The sequence below is a fragment of the Orcinus orca genome, chromosome 3 (genome assembly GCF_937001465.1).
Source record: "Orcinus orca chromosome 3, mOrcOrc1.1, whole genome shotgun sequence".
In the NCBI taxonomy this organism is placed as follows: Eukaryota; Metazoa; Chordata; class Mammalia; order Artiodactyla; family Delphinidae; genus Orcinus; species Orcinus orca.
In genome coordinates, this window is record NC_064561.1 from 183,069,454 (window position 1) to 183,090,868 (window position 21,415).

Here is a 21,415-nt window from a genome sequence, read left to right on the forward strand (position 1 = left end):
CCCTTCTGCTTAGACAAGGTGTGTAAAGATGGAAGAAAGCCCTGTCAGGAAGGCCAGGTTTTGTTGTTCCCAATGAGATTGGCTCTGGTCTCGGAACGGAATGAGGAGCTCTCACATTATGTCACTGAATCCTGTGAAGTGGATCCCCTGTCCTCATTCACAGATGGGTCAGGGAGGCTACCTGACTGGACTCGGGTCAAACAACTAGTAACTGAGGACTGGATACTGACCCAGGCCCATCTGGCCACCCACCGCTGCCCCCTGGCTCTTTCTCCTTCCTTTCCCCACTATCCACTTTTCCCCACACCCAGCAGGAGCCTCTGGGCAAAATCCAGAAAGCCAGCACAGCCTGGGATGGGCTCCTTGGGAGAAGGAGTTGGAATACTGGAAGCCTGTGCTGATCTGTGATAGAAACTCCAAACACCAGGGAACACGAAGCAGCTCTGTTCTCCCCAAGAACCAGGACAAAGAGATGGCCGAGATTGGGTCAAAGTGACTTCTTACGCTCAGTAAGTACCCATCTGAAATGCTTCCCCTGGACACAAAAATGGTCAAACGTGATTCTCCAACCAGGAGCTGAGACCTTCTGGACTTTCTAGAACAGGTTCTCCATCTCGCCTACATGATACCATGCAAGCCATCCCTTTGGAAGGAAAGACGGCCATCTGGTCACCACCCTGCCCTTCCTCTCATAAACCTAGGCTTTGCCACTTTCAGTCTGAGTTCTGATCTGGCTTTCTGCCAAATGCCCTTCCTCCTGCCTTCCCAGGCTCTGCATGGGGTGGATGTTACCGTTGCCACCTCTGCCATAGGCTGGGGACGCTTCCTGTCTGCCCTCAGCCCTGTGCATCCTGTGGGTCACCTTCGCCCAAACTAGTCTGTGTCTCTCGGAGGCTTGGCTCAGATTCACTGTGCTTCCCCCACAGGGCCAGAAGAATCCAGCCTGAAACTGCATGGTCCTATATCAGATACTCCTTCATTTGAATGGAAATGTTGGGGCAAATATGGCTACTATCCCACGGTGGAAACCTCGTGCTTCACAGAGCTCATCGCCCGAGTCGATGCTTAATGACTTCCAAAGTACATTTCTCTTGAAGGTACACGATCTTAGGTGTACAGAATTCACTTGTTATACATGGTGAGAGAATTAAAGAAAAATAAACAATGCTAAATGAAACAACTTTCAGTAGAATAACTCATACTTCCTGGGAGAAGGGTAACCTACTCTAATTTTATATTGCTGCCCAAACTAAATTTTAACTTATAAGTCTAAACTGCAAGGAGTTTCTTAATACATTACAACTTGTATCAGCTGATCTTTGAATGTAACAAAAGACCTGAAAGCTTAACACAATCATGATTAATAAACAAAACAAATGACCAAACCAAACCAAACAGAGAACAAAATGGTGGTTGCCAGGGGGTGGCAGGAGGGGAGATGGACAAAATAGGTGAAGGGGATTAAGAGGTACAAACTTCCAGAGATGAGATAAATGAGTCACAGGATGGAAGGTACAGCATGGGGAATAGAGTCAGTGATATTCCAAAAACTTTGTATGGCGATGGCTGGTATCTAGTTTTATCGTGGTGATCATTTCATAAGGTATAAAACTATAGAATCACTATGTTGTGTACCTGAAACTAATATAATACATATGTTAATTATAATTCAGTAGAAAAAGGAAAAGAAAAATAACAATTTGTTAGTTTTCAGTTCTGTGGGCTGGTGGTTCGGACTGGGCTCCAGTGAGGCCAGCTCAGGCTGGACGTCCAGAATGGCCTCTTCGCATGGCTGTCACCCGGGTCCTGGGTTCTCTCCGTGGGACCTTTCTGGAAGGCTGGCCAAGCTTCTTTACTTCAGGGTGTCAGTTCTGAGGACAGAGAAAGCAAGGGAGCCTCCAACACTCAAGGGTGTTACAAGATGGCTTGAGTCACATTTGCTAATGTCTTGTGATGCCTGTCAGAAGGACAAGCCCAGACCAAGGGTTAGAGAAGTAGGTGCCAAGGCCTGGTGGGCACAGCTGAAAAGAATGCTTTGTGTCCATCACACACTCATGCTTCCACCTTTATTACCCACCCCTAGTCCCTCTTCTTCAAGTCCACCTTCCTCTGATCTCCCACAATATTGTGCACATTTCGATTGGTTGATTTATCCAACCATTCAGTAAATATTTGTTGAGTACCCACTATGTGTCAGGCATAGTTTTAAATCCTGGAGACGTGAAAACAGACACACAGTTAAGAGAAAGATCAAGAACAAACAGTTCAAAAAGTGTTGTTAGAAAAAAGCAGGTTATTTTCACTGAGTTGAGTTTTAGGAAGGTCAAGAGGAGACTCGACCTGGGTCTGGAATGACGGGTTGAAGGTTTCCAGGAAACGGGGTAGGAGAGAACCTTCAGGCAGCATTTGTAGGGGCCTGAAATGGCTGAGGCCCAGTACCTGGAGATGTCGTGCCACTGGGATGTACAACGATGCCATGGCGGGTCTCCATCCCTAAGGAACTTAAAGTTGGATTGGGGAGAGAAACAAACCATCTAACTGTTCCTCCAGGACGTGGGGGACTCTGTGGTTGTGTTATATGTACTGGGAAGGGGGGACATCTGATTCAGAAGGCAGGAGATGGCACTTGGGTCACCGTGTGATGCCTTTTATGAGACACGAGAGAGGGACACTTAACAGGAGAGGCTGTGTGAGGGGTCAGAGGAGGAGCCACTGGTCCCATCTAGCCAGAGAGAGAGATGATGGGGTGCAGAGCAAGACAGACCCCAAGGACAGGCCTGTGGTGGGGCAAGGCCTTGCGACCTCTGTCCAGAAAGTCACGGGAAGCCCCTGGAGTGGTGTGTGCGTGGAGAGCGTTAGATGGGGAGGGGGAGGGGACGGGGAGGTGGGCGAGGCTCTGTGATCTGCATCCCGCGTGGGACAGATTGTCCAGGCTGGAATGTGAGCAATGGACTGTAGAGACATCCACACTCACCAACCTCAACGTGAAGAGACCTGTGGGGACGGTCATGGAGAAGAGGAGGGAGGTTGGAGGGCCAGAGAAAGATGAAATCTACAGAAATTGTCAGCTACTCGTGCTGTGGGGAAGCAGGGGCAGGAAGCAAGAGAAGGAGAGGTCGCGAGGCCCTCTGTCATCCCCACCCTCTGTCCTCGCCAGCCCTGCTCCCTCCGCGCCTCTCCCACTGTGTCCGTCTGCCCCTTCCTCCCCTGCTCACCCTGCTCAGGAGCCTCTCACTGTGACACCGAACCTGGCTGTCCTGGAGAAATGGTCCCCCACCCCCCGCTTCCAGATCCCCTGCCCCTGCCCTCTCTCCCTATGGCCTTTGTCACCTCCTACAGCACTGTGGGTGGCCTTCTGGTCTACCAAGGTCATTGGCTATCGGCTCCCTCTTCCACTGAAATAAAAAATAACAAAAAGATTGAATCTCGTCTGTCGTTTTCACTGATGTGTCCCAGCTGCCTAGAACAGAGCCTGTTACATAATAGGGGTTCAGTGTCACATGGTCCAGAAGGAGGATAAGAGAAGGGCAGAGCCCTGCCCAGGATGGCCTGGGGGACATCGGATGTTGCAGGAATCACTCCAGTGAATAGTGCAAATTCTAGAATGAAGGGGACGGACTGAGCAGAGAATAGACAAAGAGGTGATGGCAGCCAAGTCAGGACCATGTATTGGACAGGATGTTTTGTGAAAGGAAGTGGATGCAGATATTTGCTAGAGAAAATGCATAGTTTAGGGAAGGTCTTTTCAAAACCCAGCTGTGTCAGAGCATGTGAAGCAGGGGCAGAAGGGGGGCTGAAGATGGAGAAGAGAGACACTGACCAAGAGACGGGCCCCAAGAAGCAAGAGGACAAGGAGGAAGCTAGAAAGCCCAGCTTCAACAGCAAACTCTAAACTGCTTCTCCTGTTTCCAGGTTTACATTTATCCATGGACTTGATGCTGTGTTTTACAGGTCAAAAATGAGCTGAGATGGAAAGGTAATTTGTATAGTCGTCTATATTTGTGTTACCAGTATTTTATAAAGAAGAACTGCTATATATACACGCTCAAAAAAAGCTGTTTCTTCAAGTGTTTTCTTGACTAATTATAATTCTACCAACTAACTGAGAGTGGAGGTTACGTGGCAGCCGTTCTAATGTCAATGGGATTGTGGTTTGGGTGTTAGACCTCAGATGTGCAAAGGAGAAAAAGGAAAGAGTCCATGAGCTTTACCTTGATAAGCAGGGTGGTCAAGTTGCTTTACAGTCAGAATGCTGTACATATATGTGATGGAGGAATCTGATGCATTAATGGAGAGAGGACTGAGTGAGCCTGGTATTAAGACCCATCCTAACCTCCATTGACAACATCCTACCCTCTGATCAGCAGGTAGTCCATTATGTCCTTCTCAAGCCCTGGCTATTAAACTCATCCTTGACTTTGATGATCTGAGAACACATATCCCAATCACTATTCTTTCATTCGCTCTCTCTATATTTAAATGAACTTTGCTGCTGAAGCTCCAGTTTGGAATGCCAAGGAATAGTATTATGTAGATTCCTGTGACATTCTAGAATTAGCTTCATTTTTTTGAAATTAAAACTCCGTTGCAAGTCTATGACACCCTGACTAACTAAAGAGGAGCAATGAATTAAGACATTACATAGCGGCTTCCCTGGTGACACAGTGGTTAAGAATCTGCCCGCCAATGCAGGGGACATGGGCTCGAGCCCTGGTCCAGGAAGATCCTACATGCCATGGAGCAACAAAGCCTGTGCGCCACAACTACTGAAGCCCGCACGCTGAGAGCCCATGCTCCACAACAAGAGAAGCCACTGCCATGAGACGGCCCCCGCACACTGCAACAAAGAATAACCTCCACTCGCCACAACTAGAGAAAGCCCATGCACAGCAACGAAAACCCAATGCAGCCAAAAATAAAAATAAATAAATAATAAATAAATATATAAAATTTTTAAAAATTCCCTTTATCATCCTCCTTGGCCATGATACATGATATGTGTTTTATGTCTCCATACATTAAAAAAAAAGACATTGGGCTTCCCTGATGGCACAGTGGTTGAGAGTCCGCCTGCCAATGCAGGGGACACGGGTTCATGTCCCGGTCCGGGAAGATCCCACGTGCCGTGGAGCGGCTGGGCCCGTGAGCCATGGCCACTGAGCCTGTGTGTCCGGAGCCTGTGCTCCGCAATGGGAGAGGCCACAACAGTGAGAGGCCCGCGTACCGCAAAAAAAAAAAAAAAGCGGTTCCAGTTATTAAAGTAAAAGGCATATAGACATGAAGGGAATTGCTACATATTAATAAAAGAGTCACTTCAGAAAAAATGATACGACAAATCTAAACTTGTATGAACTCAATAATCTAGACTTAAAATACATAAAGCAAAAATTAATTTGATTAGAAAGAGAAATCCAGAATCATGGTAGATTTTAACACGGATCTTACGATTGATAGAATAAGTAGATTTTAATAATCAATTAAAATCAGAATATTTGAACAGCACAAGTAATAATCCTGAAATCTACCTCCAAGGAAACAGAATATAAATTATTTTCAAGCACTCATGTAGCGTCAATCAGAGAAGTAACTCAAGATCCAGTGTTAAGGTAATTTGACCACATATTGACCCTTCGTGCAACTCTTGACAAATTTCCAAAGATTATATTACAAAGAACACATTTTTCTAACCACCATGAAGTTAGGTTAAAAATTAATTGTGAATATATAAATATGTATATATATATATTACCCTATATATTTGGAACTTAAGAGAAACATTTCTAAATGATTCATGGGTCAGAACAGAAATTGCTATTGAATTTAGAAAAACATTGAAAGCTGACTAGTATTAACATCAATCATTTATATAACACTATGTGCAAGCAGTATTCTAAGAGTTGTGCACATACTAAATTATTTTTAACAACAATCTTATGAAGCAGGTACTAAATAAGTTCATTTTACTGAGACATAGTTAAAGGATTTGTTTGAAAATCAGAAATACATGTATGGTAAGAGATAATAAAAGCACATATAAATAAATGCACGACGTTAATTTAAAAATTTAGAAGAGGTATAAAAATGAACTACCTGATTAGTCATGTGATCATAAAAGAACTGAAATTAGTAAACAAATAACGTCCCACAGAGAAAAATTCCGGATAGTTTGAACAGCAAATTCTGTTAAACGGTCAAGAAAAGACAACTTCAATGTTACCCAGACTCAGAGTACAACAATAGTAACAATAGCAACATAAGGAAGAGCGAGAAAGCCTTTTCAGTTCATTTTACGTGGTGGCATAACCAGGATACCAAACCTAGCAGGGACGGCACAAAAGAGGAAACTTGTAGGCCTATCTCATTCTGTAAAAATCATAGCAAAACATTATGAAACTAAACAAAGGAAATATAAAAATCATAAAATATCATACCAAGATGTTTATCCCAGGAATAAAAGGTTTGCTCAACAGTAAAAAAAAATTAATTTATGTGATTCATGGAAAAAACAACAAATCACATCACCTCAACAGATGTCAGAGGATGCACTAAGAAATTCAATATCCTTTTATGATGTATGATACATAGTAAATGTAATTAAAATAATGTATAATATGTATGTTATATATTATAATGTACTATAATATATTATATATTATAGTGTAATATATATGCATATTATATAATATATAAATATAATGTTATGTGTGTTATATAATATATAACATATATGTTGCACATATAATAAAACTATGTTAAAATTATATACATATATAAAATGCATATTGAATTCCTTATATGCCTGCAGTAGACAGGATAATGCCCCACCAAAGATGTACACGTCCTAATTCCTGGAATCTGTGAATGTCCAGGGAATGTCCACCTTATGGGGAAAAAATTACTCTGCAGGTGTGATTAACTTAAGGACCTTGAAATGGAGAGATTATCCTGGATTACCTGGGTTGGCCTAATATAATCATCTTAATTCCTAAAAGTGGAGAGCCTTTCTAGGTTGTGGTCAGAAGGACACAAGGACGAGAATAAGAATTTGAAGGAGAATCAGCAGAGACGAGAGAAGGCAGTGAGCAAAGGGCGTGACTCAATGCTGTCGGTTTCGAGGTGAAGGGAGGGGCCGAGGGCCACGGGACCCGCGCAGAACGCACGGAGACTCAGACTCGTGGAGCCTCCAGAAAGGAACATTGATTTCAGCCAGCCACGCCCACGTCAGATTTCTAAGGGACAGAATTGTAGGGTGATGAATTCATATTGTGCTTTACGCCACGGAACTTCTGGTGGTTTATTACAGCGACAACAGCAGTTATTTACTAGTGAGCCTGCAGTTATTCTTACCTGATTTCTGGCCATTTATGTTTTTCCTTTTCAATGTTATCTGTTCATACCCTTTGCCTATTTAAAAAAAAAAAATTACTGTGGCCTCTCTATTTATATTAACACTTAAACAATTTTTTTTAACTTTTTATTTTATATTGGAGTAGACTTGATTTACGATGTTGTGTTAGTTTCAGGTGTGCAGCAAAGTGATTCAATTATACATGTACATGTATCTACTCTTTTCAAATTCTTTTCCCATTTAGCTTGTTACATAATATTGGGTAGAGTTCCCTGTGCAATACAGTAGGTCCTTGCTGTTTACCTGTCTTAAATACAGCAGTGTGTACACTTTATATATCAAAGTACTAACTCTTGTCTGCCATACCAACTACTTTGCCAATTTACTGTCTATCTGTTAACACTGATTATAGTATTATTTTTCTATGAATTTTCGACACTTTTTAGATGGGAAAATCAGTTAAACTCCTTAACTATTTCTGGTTTTGGTGTAATGTTTAATAATACATATTCAACCAAAGATAAAATAAATATTTCTATTTCCTTGCAGAATAGTACAAGGAATAGTGAGATTTAGTGTTTTCTTTTTTAATTAACAATTTTAATTTAAATGTTTATTTTAAAATCAGTAGTGTAGTAGCAATCAATATTCGTGTCTTTTCACATGATTAGGCAGTCTTTTCAATGCAATCTTTCAGCAATCCGTCCCTTCCATACCAATTTATAATTTCAAATCTATCGCACCCTAAACCCTCTATACTATTTTTGACTTTTTCATCCTCTTCTATTGACGTATCTGCCATTGCTAGTGCTAATGTACACTGCTTCGATATTTTAACTTTATATTGTATTTTTTCCTCTGTTATGGCAAACTCCTCCTCATTAGGCATCTCTTCAAAAACACCCCTAATAGTTCTCAAGTCTGTACCTGCAGGTGAACTTGAGGATAATTTTGTGAAGTTGAAAAAACTGTCAGAATACAGGTTGAAGTTACATTAAAGGCGGTGTATTTTAATTTCTCCTGTTCAGAACCATGAAACACAAGTCAAGATTTAAAAAAAAACAAATGTTTTCCAGAAGATTTTAGCACTGCACTCATAGAGTTTCTGTATTTCGCCCAGCTAAGTTTTCCCATAGTTATTAATTCATTTATTAATTGCTGCACTTTTTTCGACCCAACGATTTTAGGGAGGAAAAGAAGAAACGAACCCAGCCTTTGAACTCCTTGCCCAGGCTGCGCACTGCCCGGGGCCTGAGTGCCAGCCTGCCATTAGTACGTGGCAGACCGCTCCCACCCTCTGCTTCCTCTGACCTCAGGAAGAGCTGCTCACCTACTTCTATTTCTAATTAGAAAAGGTCCCTCCTTCTTTTCTGTTTTTCTGACAGTGGTTTCCTCTTTCGCCTTCATTGTCTCCCACTGGGCCCCTCTGCGGTTTATCCACAAACTGTGTCGCTCAGGGAATTATTTTACTTCAAAATCACATCTCCTGGCAACAATAAACAATGATTTCAAATCACTTTTGAAATTACTGCACATGTAGGGTCTTCAGGGCTGATGCTCTGGGCCACAGCCCTGGACACGAGGGTCTGAGGGCACCCTCTACTCCTTGCCCTTTTCTGGGTGAAGGTGCAGGAGGGTAGCCCGGGAGCCCTGGAGGAAGCAGCAGGGCGACAGGAGATTCCTGCTGCTTCTTCCCTGGCTCACGCAGCGTCATCCTCATGGGGTCTCGGCCAGAGAGTCCCCAAGTCCAAATAAAGATGTACTGGGCTCATTAAATATCAATTAAACGACTAAAAGTTTTGTAACAGTTTTAGTGAATCTACATCCCTCAAAACTATTCAAAGTATCTAAAAAATACCCTCTCTGAAGCCTTCAGAGACCTTCATGGGTGACCCATGGTTTTAGGCATACACCCTGTCCGTCTCCATTAGGGACACCAGGAGAAATGTAATCATGAGGTTTCTGGGGGTGGAGGGTGGTCACGTTCCATCCCAGACACATTCACCATGAGGTTCCTCCCCAGGGACCCGTGCTTGCTGTCACGGACTCACTACCATCGCTACCCCCATTTCACAGCTGGAGCAATTGAGGCTCAGAGAGCACGACGGGGGGTGGAGAGGACTCAGATCTACCTACCTGACCAGGGAGTGTGTCCCTGGTCCAGTCCCCTCACTGCTAGGGCTGGTACCTCCTATGACCTTCTTCATCCCCTCCCCCTGCACAGAAAGGACTTCCTGTTGCAGCTGTTCTTCCCAAGTCCACTGACAATTTCATAGTTTGCGTTTTCAAAACATACTTAAAATCCGAAAATGGAAAGAGGTGTGGACTCATCAGCATTTAAATTAATTAAATTTGGGGGCAGGGCTTGGTGAGACAGATGCCAGAACAGGACCTTTTGAAGGTATGAAAAGCTCTATAATAGGAAAAGCGTAGTGATTGGTGGAATGCTTATTTACATAAAGGGTGAGTCATAAAGTTACATTTATGGAAAATAGTTATAATATTTTAAGTAGCGATAAACGGTCCTCCTTGATATTAAGGTCTAGGTCTTAAAACTTTCATTTGCACAAAATGTTAAGGTAAGTATAAGAGAGGCACAGAGAGAGACACCAGCTATGAACAAACTATGGACTCTGACAGATGAGTACAGGAATCAGAATGAGACGTTTCTGAGTCCCCGAGGGACCCGTGACTTGCTTTGACTCACCTTCTCTGTTATAGCACCTCCACCACTGCACATGTGGGAGTTTTCAGGCCTGGACACACTCACCGCCATGCTGAGAAGGTTACAAGGGCCTTCTTAAAGCCAAGATCTGAAGGTCAGGTCTGGAGTCCAGACAGGTGTACCCTGGGAGGTTCCACCAGACAGGTCCTCCCAGCATCCCTGGCTTGGTTATCAAGCTTCTGTTTTCTCTCATTGCTGAATCACATTCCAAAAACCCAAGCCTGACTTTCCCAGCTCGCTTGAGTCTGGGTTTAGGCTGATTTGTTGTCGTTGTTGTTTATACAGGAAGATAAAAGATGGATTTGAGAAATTCCCACGCGTGTAGAAGTCCAGCAGCTACTCCGGTCCCCAGAATGCCCGCTGGGACATTTCATGTCATTGTCCAGAGCCGGATATTTAAGCCAAGGGTCCTCTTCCCGTGAGTGCTGGAGATAGAACCCCACGGTCAGGCCGCCTGGCCGCTGGTCCAGGGCGGAGGGACACCACCACCCCGGCTGCACTGCCGGCCATGTTTACTTTTATTTTAAAGTCAGATTGGATGTAGTGCACTGAAAACACTCTTCAATCATTTAGCTCTAAAATTCCCGCGGCAGCTCTCCACTCCTTTTCAGCATGACTTTTGGAGCCTTTTGATCTCCTGACTGCTTCCTATATTAGAAGTCTAATCCTATATTTAAACATATTTCTACATTTCATCAAACAGTTTGATTTAAATTTTCCATAACCTAGATAGCCACATTAATCTGCTCCCTCGCTCTCTCTGGCAGGCAGGCCATTCATTCCCTCTTTAAGAAATAAGGAAGAATAAAAATGTTGAACGAAAATGACAATACAGTCGAAAATACTCGACAATTTAGCATCACAAAAAGTGAGCATTTAAGGCCTCTGCTTCCAAATGCCACCCTAATTAAAGGAGCGTTCCTTTTCAATGTGCTTTTTTCACATGCAGAAGAGCCTTATTCAAATGAGGAGACCTTTCCCAGGGCGCAGGCTCTAATAGAGAGCTTAGCATAACTCGGACTGCTTGTCAATGCAAATGGCAGCGGAGAAGTTAGCGTGTTGATGGAGATTATGGTTATATCCTCTTCACACACCGCAGAATTCTTCACGCTCTGGAAATATTTTGCTTATCAGTGAGAAGCAATGATCAACACCGCACACCCCCCGGCCCCGGAGAGACTCCGAGAATGAGATCATCAATATTCAGATCAAGTCGGGTTCTCACGGTGCCCGACTATTAATTTGCTTCTAAAGTGAAGGCTTACTGTATACTTCTTAATGTAAACATTTGACGACCACATATCCAATATCAAATAGAGCGATTAGAAAGAGACTTCCCAAAGAGACGCTGACAAGCAGCTTCGGATCGGGGCTGTGAAATTCAAAACACCTTAGAAAGACCTTTTCTTATTCTTGCATGAAAGAAGATGAAAGCTCAGCTCCTTAAAAATTAAAAAAATAAATAAATAAGCAAAAATGACGGTTCTTGAAAAGTAGAACCTTCTCCTGCAAACGCACGAGGCCCGCAGACTTTTTGATCCTTTTGTTGGCTGGTTGGAAGGTTTGCCTGGAGACTCCCGGGGTGGCCCTACAGACCCTGGCTTGAGAGTGGCCTGCATTCCGGGGCCGTCGAGCTATTAGCTGAGGGAGCTCGCTGTTGTTTCCCTGCCCTGCGTTTCCTTTCATCCCAGGGTATTTCCATCGGCAGAGGAGCGGTCCTCAGCAAACACCCGGGCTGCATTGGAGGGGCACCCTGACTTCCAGAGGGTGGACGCTGGGAGCACGGGGGTGTCGCCAGGTCAGGAAGACAAGAGTCTGCCATGGCTTGTGCTGAGCTCTGGGTGTCCACATTCAGAAGAGGAGGTTCTTTGGTTTTGCTGTTTTTTTTTTTTTTTTAAAGTATGCCTGTGACTCCTCTGTACCTCAATATGTGAGGACCTGTTCAGCCTCAAGAAATCCAGCCAGGATTGAACCAAGCCAGCAAGACAGCTTAATGAACCAGGGGGACCAGGTGACAGGTGACAGGTGTTGGGTGACAGGCGGTGCTTTTCAGATGGCATGGCATCCGCTGGCCAGCAGTACCCTCCAGCCCACAACAGGGCACCTCAGAATCAAGCCAGTGGGTCGGGAGAATCTTTCTAAAAATATAATAGAATAAATAGAAACGAACAGACTAGAACAAAACAGGCACTACCAGAGGCCATCAAACCCAGCAAACAGGAAGAGTGTATACTTTTGATGTTTAACTTATATTTCGTGTGTGTGCAGTGTGCTCGATGTGTATGTCCTGTGGAGACTTTTATGGGGTGTGTATTGTGAGCGTGTGTAGGGTGTTTGTTTCTAATATTAAAAAGCTTTTTCTAATTGACAACCTTGTTCCTAACATTAAAAATATTGGATTACAATTACCCAGGTGTCCATCAACAATGACTGAATTTTAAAAATCATATTTAATGAATGTTATATAGAGGAATATTATGCAGCTGTGCAAACGAACACAAAAGATGTTTACACGTCAGCATGGAAAGAGCTCCAAGACATGCCTATACGTCAGAGAAGCAAAGCGTAGAACACACTGTGCTTAGTAAGCTTCCATCTGCAGAAAAAAGGAAATATTTGTCTTTGTTTATATTTGTGTAAAACATCTCTGAAGCTGACAGAGGATATTAATATCCATTGGGCCAATGGAGCAGAGTGGACAGAGAGACTTTTCACTGCAAACCTACTTTTTCTTTTTTACTTTTTAGTTTTTGGACTAAATTACCTGTTCAAATAATAAATTCTGCATTGATGCAGATCCGTTTGAACACATGTACAGAAAGGGATCTCTGCATATAGCTATGTATATAGTACACTTATGGGTGCATATATGTAAAGTATATAAAAATACTATTTTACATACCATCCTGTGTGTGTCAGGTATAGTATATGGAACCGATGAGATACTTAAATGGACCAGCATAGAGGTCCAGAGTTGCACGGACCCCACTTGGGGAAACATTAGGTTGGACAGGGTTTGGGGTCCCTTTTTACTCCAGGTTCTATGAAATTTTAAAAATAGGTTGGAAGAAAAATGCTGTAGAGTCTAGTAACAAACAACAAAGTTCTAGATGGGACAATTAAGGACCCAAGTTACCTTTTTTTTTCCTGAGAAATGATCAATAAAATAAATTGACGGCTTTTTGGGAAAATTTGCCTTCAATTATATATTTCTCTGACTCTCATGGCCCTATGTATTGGGGGTATGCAATATCACACTTTATATTAAACTGCAGATTAAGTTCAAGGCTTCAATCATTAAAATCATCTCATTTGTTTCTCTATTCTGTTACTTAAAGGAAGATTTTGGCTAGCCTCCAGCTAATAATACACAAGAATACAAACCCTTCCTGAGTTTAAGTTTATTCTAAAATATCTTTATCTGAATTAAAGGGAAAATAAAAATTTGTTGTAAATATGTGTTTATCCCAAAGCGTCTTTCAGGTCAGAACAGGTCTCTAAACGCAGCTTTGAAACGGTAACCCTTAAGACATAGAGCCGTGTCACTTTCAAACACGTTCACTATTTAATTAATATTTCTCATTTGCAATGCAAATCAGACTTACAAAGCTGACAGTTATAACTTGAAAACAATTACCCACATTATGAGTTATCACAATTCCTCAGAAGATGCGATACTTCACTATTTGTCAGAAAAGCCAGTGCAACCATTGTGCTGAGGCTTTAACCGTGTTTGCGATTGTGTGTCCTCGTCCGTGGGTTCCTTTCTGAGATGTGCCTCTATTCCATTTCCATTTGACTCTCATTCTGTGTTTAGTGCAAATCAAGACTGAAAAGAACATTTGCCTTCACAGTAAAATTGCAATTTACTTCTTGAAATCCTTTCCGGCTTCATAGCCTTTGGATCTGCTTAACCAAAGCTTCATTTCTCTCTTTGCCATAATAAACCTTTTCTCTAAGCACCCAACGATACAGCAAGCATTTTATTCCACATCCAAGAGGGAATATTCATCTTCTAATGCGGAATTTCAACGTTGAATGTGATTTGGAGCCACAGCGGCTCGAGCCTCCACATACCCGCTGTTCGAGGAGCTCGGTTTGAAGCACGGAGTAGGACGAAAACTTAGCCCCACCAAACTGCTTCTGAACCCAGAGGTGACCACGTGGGTATTAACTGCCATGTGGAATCCATTTGCAGACAGGAAGATGGGCCAGCAACAGTCAGCACACCTGGAAAGGTAAGTCCTCGGAGGAGCAGAAGAAATGAGAAATGATTTGTGGGTCGAAAGAATATATGTATGTATAACTGAATCACTTTGCTGTACACCTGAAATGAACACAAGATTGTAAATCAACTACACTTCAATTAAAAAATAAAGGTAAAATAAAACAAAACAAAAAAGCGATGTGATGCCCAGAACAAAAAACACTGTGTTTCTTCACTCTACAGTTTATTGTTCTCGTAATACAAGGTGATGTGATGCTGTTCTCTGGGAACAGGTTTTGCCCCTCAGCCGGCTGCTGTGAGGACACCAAAATGTGCCTGACCGTGGGGAGATGGAGGCAGCCCGGGGCTGGGGGCAGCTGTGCTGGGGCTGTGTAGGAACAAAACCAGGGCCCTTTGCCCAAACCCTCGTATAACTGTGGGGAAAATAGGGTATGTGTCACTTAATGATGAAAAAAAGGCCTCTCAACAGTCATTGAAACCCTGCAAATACCTTGTAAATAAGGTGAAATTTTTATTACTGTTTTTCCTGAGGGTTTGATTAATAAAGCGTGAATATATCAAAATATAATCACTTTGGGCTTCCCTGGTGGCGCAGTGGTTGAGAGTCCGCCTGCCGATGCAGGGGACACGGGTTCGCGCTCCGGTCCGGGAATATCCCACGTGCCGCGGAGCGGCTGGGCCCATGAGCCATGGCTGCTGAGCCTGCACGTCCGGAGCCTGTGTTCCGCAATGGGAGAGTCCACAACAGTGAGAGGCCAGCGTACTGCAAAAAAAAAAAAAAAAAATATATATATATATATATATATATATATATATAATCACTTTAAGTTTAAATGGTCACTTTTGAAAAGCAACACAATACTCATATATTGGATCTTAAGAAGTTTGCATGTTGAATTATACAGTGTAATCTGTATTACTCAAAGTTATATAGGATCTGGAATATACTGGCTGATACACAGCAAATGTAGTCACAAAGTCATGATCTTGGGGGTGGGGGACTGTGTGAGTGTCAACCTTCGTAAAAAAGTATATAAACACAAAAGCTGATTGGCTAATAATATCCATAAACTTTAGACGCTGGAAGGTACCGTTTGTTCCAAACTGCTCGGTTACCAACATGACCGCTGTCGGGCTGCTGTCCACCGCCAGCCCTCCCAGCCGGCTCTGCCTCCAGACCGGGCTGCAGCGGCCCCTTCCGAAGCCCTCCAGGCTCTGGGAAGTAAAATTGCTCATGTGGCAAAGGCAGGAACGAACCCAAAGTTGTGATTCCAGCAGAATTAAGCAAATAGTGGAGCTTACTTACGTATCTGCTTATTAAATCTCAATAGCCATTGCACCAGGCATTTACAACTCCACACAGGGTGTTTCCAGGGAGGAGGGTTTTATTACTGATATTGTTTAGAATTGCTGGAGGATGATAATAAAAGGGGGACCAACTTTTACTACGTTTTATTATTATTTAAAATTCCCTACAGATAATGCCTACTTGTTGCCTGCACCGTTGGCAGCCTGTTCCCCTGCCCACTCTTGGGCACCACGGAGGAGTGGCCTTTGGGTCGGGTGCCAACGGCAGAGCGCTAAGCGAAGCATGGGGCCCCTGAGGGTTGGGGGGCCCTGAGCAACTGCACGGTTCACCTATCCAGGAAGCCAGCCCTGCCCGTGTGACCCTCCTCCCAAAAACGGGAGGGTGCCCACGCTCAGATGGCAGGGGAACTTGTTCTCTGATTGACAGCACGGCGGCTACTTTAGATATACTGCTGTTTCCTTTGGTAATTCATCTAATGATGTCCCAAACCCATCACTACCACAGGAGGTAATTCAGGACACGAGTAGGATGCTTTTCCTGCCACAGCAGCTAGGCGGGTCCGGAGGCTTCTGAGCAGGTTGTCCAAGGGGACGCTCCCACCTGAAGCGGGTTTCCTGATCCATCAATTACGGAAGTTATCATTGACTGCTGTGCTTCCAAATTAGCCTTCCTTACGATGTGGTTTCGGAGCGTGAGATGAAGAAGGAAAGGAACAGAGGGAGGAGGGAGGGGGAAAAGTGAGAGGAAAAGAAAAAACCAGATTCCTTAGCATTGCTCAGTCTCAGTAGGGGAGGTAGGAGGGCTGGGGCATCTCCTCCAGAGAAACACGCAGACACTCGCTGCGGATGTGGGCAGCCCTCCTCCCTGGCAGCCTGCTGGCCAGGAGTCCTCAGGGCCGCTCACCCACAGGGAAGTCCCGTTCTGGACGACAAACGTCTGCACCATTTTGCAGGTTGCCCCGCTATCTGAAAGCAGAGTGTTCCTGTGAAACCTTTCATAGCCAAAATGACATAAAGAGAAGAAGCAGTTACCTTAGAACGTGTCTTTATAACGGAGCCACAAAATAAATCCGGATGAAGCACAGGTGCTCGCAGACACCGGTCAGAGCTCTGGCAGCTGGACGCTGGATGCTGAGTGTGGTTCCCAGGAAAGAGCTCGGCGGGGCCGCCCCCAGGGTGCACACTGCCTCTGTAAGGGCTTCACTGCAAAACCCACACTGAACTTTTCACCTGTTTTTGTAAATTCAAAAATCCTCTTCGAATTTCTTTCTGTAAGCGAAACTGGTACCAATGCAGGTCTTTTGTAAGAGCGAAGTGTAGTAAAGCAAACTTTTAAAAAGCAGCGGATCCCTGTATCCGGAACCTTTTCCAGACGTGTCTTCCGTTTGGCCCATCAATCCACGTGACGACTCATCTCTGGGTCCTGGGTCCAGCCGAGCATGAGAAAAAAATCGATATTACAATGCATGCCTTGCTTAACGTTGTCCATAAGGTTGCAAGTTGCACCCATTAAATTCAGTATTTCCAACGCGTTCTATATTGCACTAGCACAGTACATGGCCAAGGTACTCCCAGCATATTTTTGTACAAATGCATAAAAAGCAAAATATGAAAAAGGGATCACACACGTGAGAGGAAAGCGCCACACATCACAGAAAAGTAGTCCTTTGGCTTATTTCATACAGATTATTCTTTCTCTTTTTAAAATTAGAAAAGCCCGCTTTGAATGGAAAGAAAGCACCCGAGGTGTGTAATTTACGATCAGTTTAATCATCGACGAATTTCTAATACCAAAGAGTGTGTTCTGAGAGTGACACAGACAACCACAGAAATGTCATCCCCCAGACAGAACTTCCAATCCCTCACACCTGTTCACGTGACTCAGCTTTGAATCTGCCTGCAGATCTGCCTGCCTGTCTGACTCTAAGGGTCTCCTCCGGCACCTGTGGGTGAGCAAGGGTGGGTGGAACCCAGAGAGCAGGGCCCCCCTCACCTGACAGGGCAGGCTGCAGACTGGGGGATGAGGGACAGTGTAATGACAGCTCCCACCAACAGCACCGGCAGGCTCAGCATGCCAGCTGTAGGAACACACGTTTCAGACATATAGAGGATCCCCGGCATTCGAGCTAGAAGAAGTCATATCGGATCCCAGGCTTTGCAGCTTTGCAACACTGGGCTTTTTATAAGAGCCAGGAGCATGGCTGCCATATCTGTTCCCAAGCCTGGAGTCCCTCACTTCCCAGCCCTGGGCGGCATGTCCTGAGCTGCAGCATTTCTGTCTTATGACAATAGTCGGACTCTCTGGATTGTACCTCCATGAGAAACAAAGTCAACATAGAAACAGACGCTTGCATGTCTTTTGTCAAAACAGACAAATATAACTTTGGAAGTGTGCCTGGCTGGAGAGCAGTGGACAGCCTCCTGGACACAAGGGGAGGTGGGGACACCAGGAAAGGAGCACCTAGAGGGCCTTGTGGGAAAACAGGTTTGAGGCAAACCACCAATATCGCCAATTAGCCTCGTGCGCAAGCCACATTCCAGCTAATTACAACTCCTCCTTGTTGACTCTGATGGTCAGAGTGGACCCCATGGTCAGTGTGCCAGTGGGAAGGGGGTTTTCTACTCCTCACCAATGGGGGAGAGACTTCCATGCTCCAGCTCAACGCCATGTCCAAGCAGAGCCACTGACCACAGACACCATGAGAGCCAACTCCTCACATGAACATGGGTGGCAGAGCACATCAATTTGAACGAAGTTAATGTTAATCTGGCAGTCAGCACCTGGCTCTATGACAGAAATGTATCTGTCACCGTCTGGAGGCTGGAAGTCCGAGACCAACGTGCTAGCAGGGCTGGCTTCTCCTGTCCTCACGCGACTGTCCCTCTCTGCATGTCTGTGTCCTCACCTCCTCTGCTCACAAAGATACCAGCCCTGTAGGATTGGGACCCACCCCGGTGACCTCCTTTCAGCCTCACTGCCTCCTTAAGGTCCACCTCCACACCACCCATCCCAAGGTGCTGGGGGTAGGGCTCCAACACAGGACTGGAGGGAGACACGATGCAGCACACAGCAGCCACGTGGAGCGGAAAGTGGTTCCTGGAGCCCCTGCACTTTTGTTGGACAAATACTTCCCTTGCTTCCAGGGACCACACTCACTCCTGCTGAGGGCTGACTCTCTTCTTAAGTCCATCAGTTCACCTGAGTTTCTGGAAGCCTCCCAGGATCCCAGGCGGACCGAGTTGGAGTGATCACAGGATGGAGACCAGCCCCAGCCCCAGGCACGATTAGCAGGAAACACCAACTTGGGCTGTTCTTCATGTTCAACCTGCTGGTTGAGATGCTACCAAGCCGTCTCCAGGGTGCACGCCGCCAGACGTGAGAACTCTCCGGCCTCTACCTCCGCACGAGGCCCATGTGGTCGTGATCCTGGGCAGAGACACATCTCGTGACGGAACAAGAAACAGAGTGGCAGGGGCACATTTCAATCACTGCTTAGCAGAAGGCAGAAGCGGAGCCCCTCCGTCCTCCCAGAGGCCACAAACGCAAAGTGAGAAGAGCACCCCACCAGGTTCTGATTTTCCAAGGCTGATCAAACATGCTTTCTAAAAAATTATCAAGCATCAATTACCTCCAGAAAAGACTGATTTGGGGTCATCTCTTTGCTGGTGGCCCCCGCCTGCCAGCTAGCCTCACAGTAGGGGGGATGCAGGCTGTCTGGGCGCCTGGACCTGGTGGCTGAGCAGGACGGCGGAGGGCCGGCTTTCTGAGGCACAACTCAGCATGAGAACTCAGGGTTTTCTGTCCTGCTAAGGTGAGACGAAAACCAAATAATGCACTAGATTGGATGCTGCATTCACTGAAAGCTGGGGCAAGCAGGGACACAGGGCCTTATGGGCTGTGCAGACAGCACCCAGACACAAGAGGGGAAGCAGGGGGCTGGCCTGGAACAGCGGGGTTTCCTGGGGCGTTCAGTGCTCACAGCCACAGCCCCAGGCCTCCTGGGGCAGAGCCTCCCCCGACTTTGCACTCGTTTCTTTGCCTCCGAAGCAGCCTCAGTTCTGTGTCTCTCTTCCCCTTCCTCCTGACTGTACTGCAAATGTCCCGCCTGCTACAGATCCTGCTTCTTACCTGGGCACAGATTTCCAGGGATTCAGGCTGGCGGAGAGCATGGGGCCGAGGGGATGCTCGAGTGTTCCAGGCAGAGAGATGGAGATGAGAAAACGGGGCCTGGATCCGCCAGTGTAAAGGCAAGCGGGTGACATGGGGGATTTACCCTGCAAAGGCGCTCGAGTCGTGGTGTCAGAGCACAGTGCAGCAGGGAGACAGCCGCGCCCCCGCCTTTCAGGAGGAGTGTCGCCCAGAGCAGATCCAGGCTGCATCCCAGGTCAGGCAGTGTCTGCAGAGCCCTCGTTGCTCACAGAGCAGGCGAGTGAGTGAAGCCAGGGCTGGTGCAGGGCTGACTCACCCCCTCATTCGTTCATTCTTCGGGAGCTGCTCTGAGCTACCGAACCCCATTTCTTCTAAGAGGGAGCAGACACAGCCCCGGTCAATGAACCGGATCACTCTGTGTAAGGCTGGCGCTGGGACCAGCAGTGCCCGCGGCCCAGGAGCCTGGGAAAGACAGATGCTCAGCCGCCCAGACATCCTACAGAGGGCTGAGTCAGGCTGCACGGCCCCTCTGCTCCTCGGCTGTGGCCGGCAGAAAGCAAGAGGAGGTGGGACTCCTGGAGCTGCGGGGCTCCCACAACACCCCGTCTGCACGTGACTGCCCAGGGGCCAGATCCAGCCCCTGCCGATTTTTGTGCAGCCCCAAATTAGGAATGTCTTGGCATTTTCAAATTGTAGGGAGAAAAAAGAAAAGAATGACCACATTTTGTAGCACGTGAAAACAGTCTGAAGTCCACATTCGGTGGTCGCCGAGGTTTATGGTACACGCTGCTCTCGGTGAAGGGCTGCTTCCACTACCATGTGGCCAAGACCGAAATACTTACACTCTGGCTCTGCATCATACAAGTGTGCTGGCCGTGGTCTAGAACATTCTCTCCGTGTCCAGACCTTTGGGTCAGGGCAAAGGAAACTTGAACTGGGGGAGACGCAAATACATTCTTCTTTTGTGTTCCCTTTGTGCCCAATTTTATAAGAATCTCTGGAAGGAAGGAAGGGAGGGAGGGAGGGAGGGAGGAATGAAGGGAAGTGCTGTAGAAATGTAAAGGAAGGTGAAAAGACCAAGATTAACGTTGATTTTTGTAGACTAGGTGAGAACGCTATTTAAAGTTTTTCTACGCTTTCTTTTCTTTGAAGTTTATTTTGTCTTTGTCCTTTGTCATCTTATAACCTAAGGGAGCCTTATCTAAAGCGAGGTAGGACTGCAGACAAGCAGATGTGGTTTGTGGGTTTAAGAGCGGCTGGGACACTGTCGGGAAATGCCACGGGAGTCGTGCCAGGAATGGCCTCTCCTGGGAGCAAGGAGGATGGGGAAGGCGGCAGAGGCAGTGGACGAGGAAGACCCCTGCTTTGTTGGGGGCTGAGGGCGAGGCCGGCATGGGGTCTGACCAGGGAGAGCGTCCGACTCAGGGGAGGGGATTGTGGGGTCTCCCCGTGGGGCCCGTCAGGTCTGGATGCTAACTCGGGTTTCTCCGAAGCTTGTCTTCAGTAGAAATGAGGGCTGGTTATGTGTGAACCTACACCTGGAATAATGCAAGGCACGACAGGACAGAGAGGACCGTCACCCACCCTTAGAAGTCTCCAAGCAGTGGCAATTCTAATGTCTGCTCTCGGGACCAGGAGAAAGTCCGTTCGGTGCGT

At 45.8% G+C, this 21,415-nt stretch overlaps 1 long non-coding RNA gene across 1 annotated transcript; it reads right to left on the reverse strand.

The window, feature by feature from the left end:
* Positions 1-15,129: 15,129 nt before the first annotated feature.
* On the reverse strand, positions 15,130-20,753 carry LOC125963948 (uncharacterized). The gene is made up of 3 exons (XR_007476413.1): positions 19,739-20,753; positions 18,809-19,036; positions 15,130-17,032 (listed from the first exon to the last, which is right to left on the reverse strand). It is a non-coding gene; the product is annotated as an uncharacterized LOC125963948 (long non-coding RNA).
* Positions 20,754-21,415: the final 662 nt, after the last annotated feature.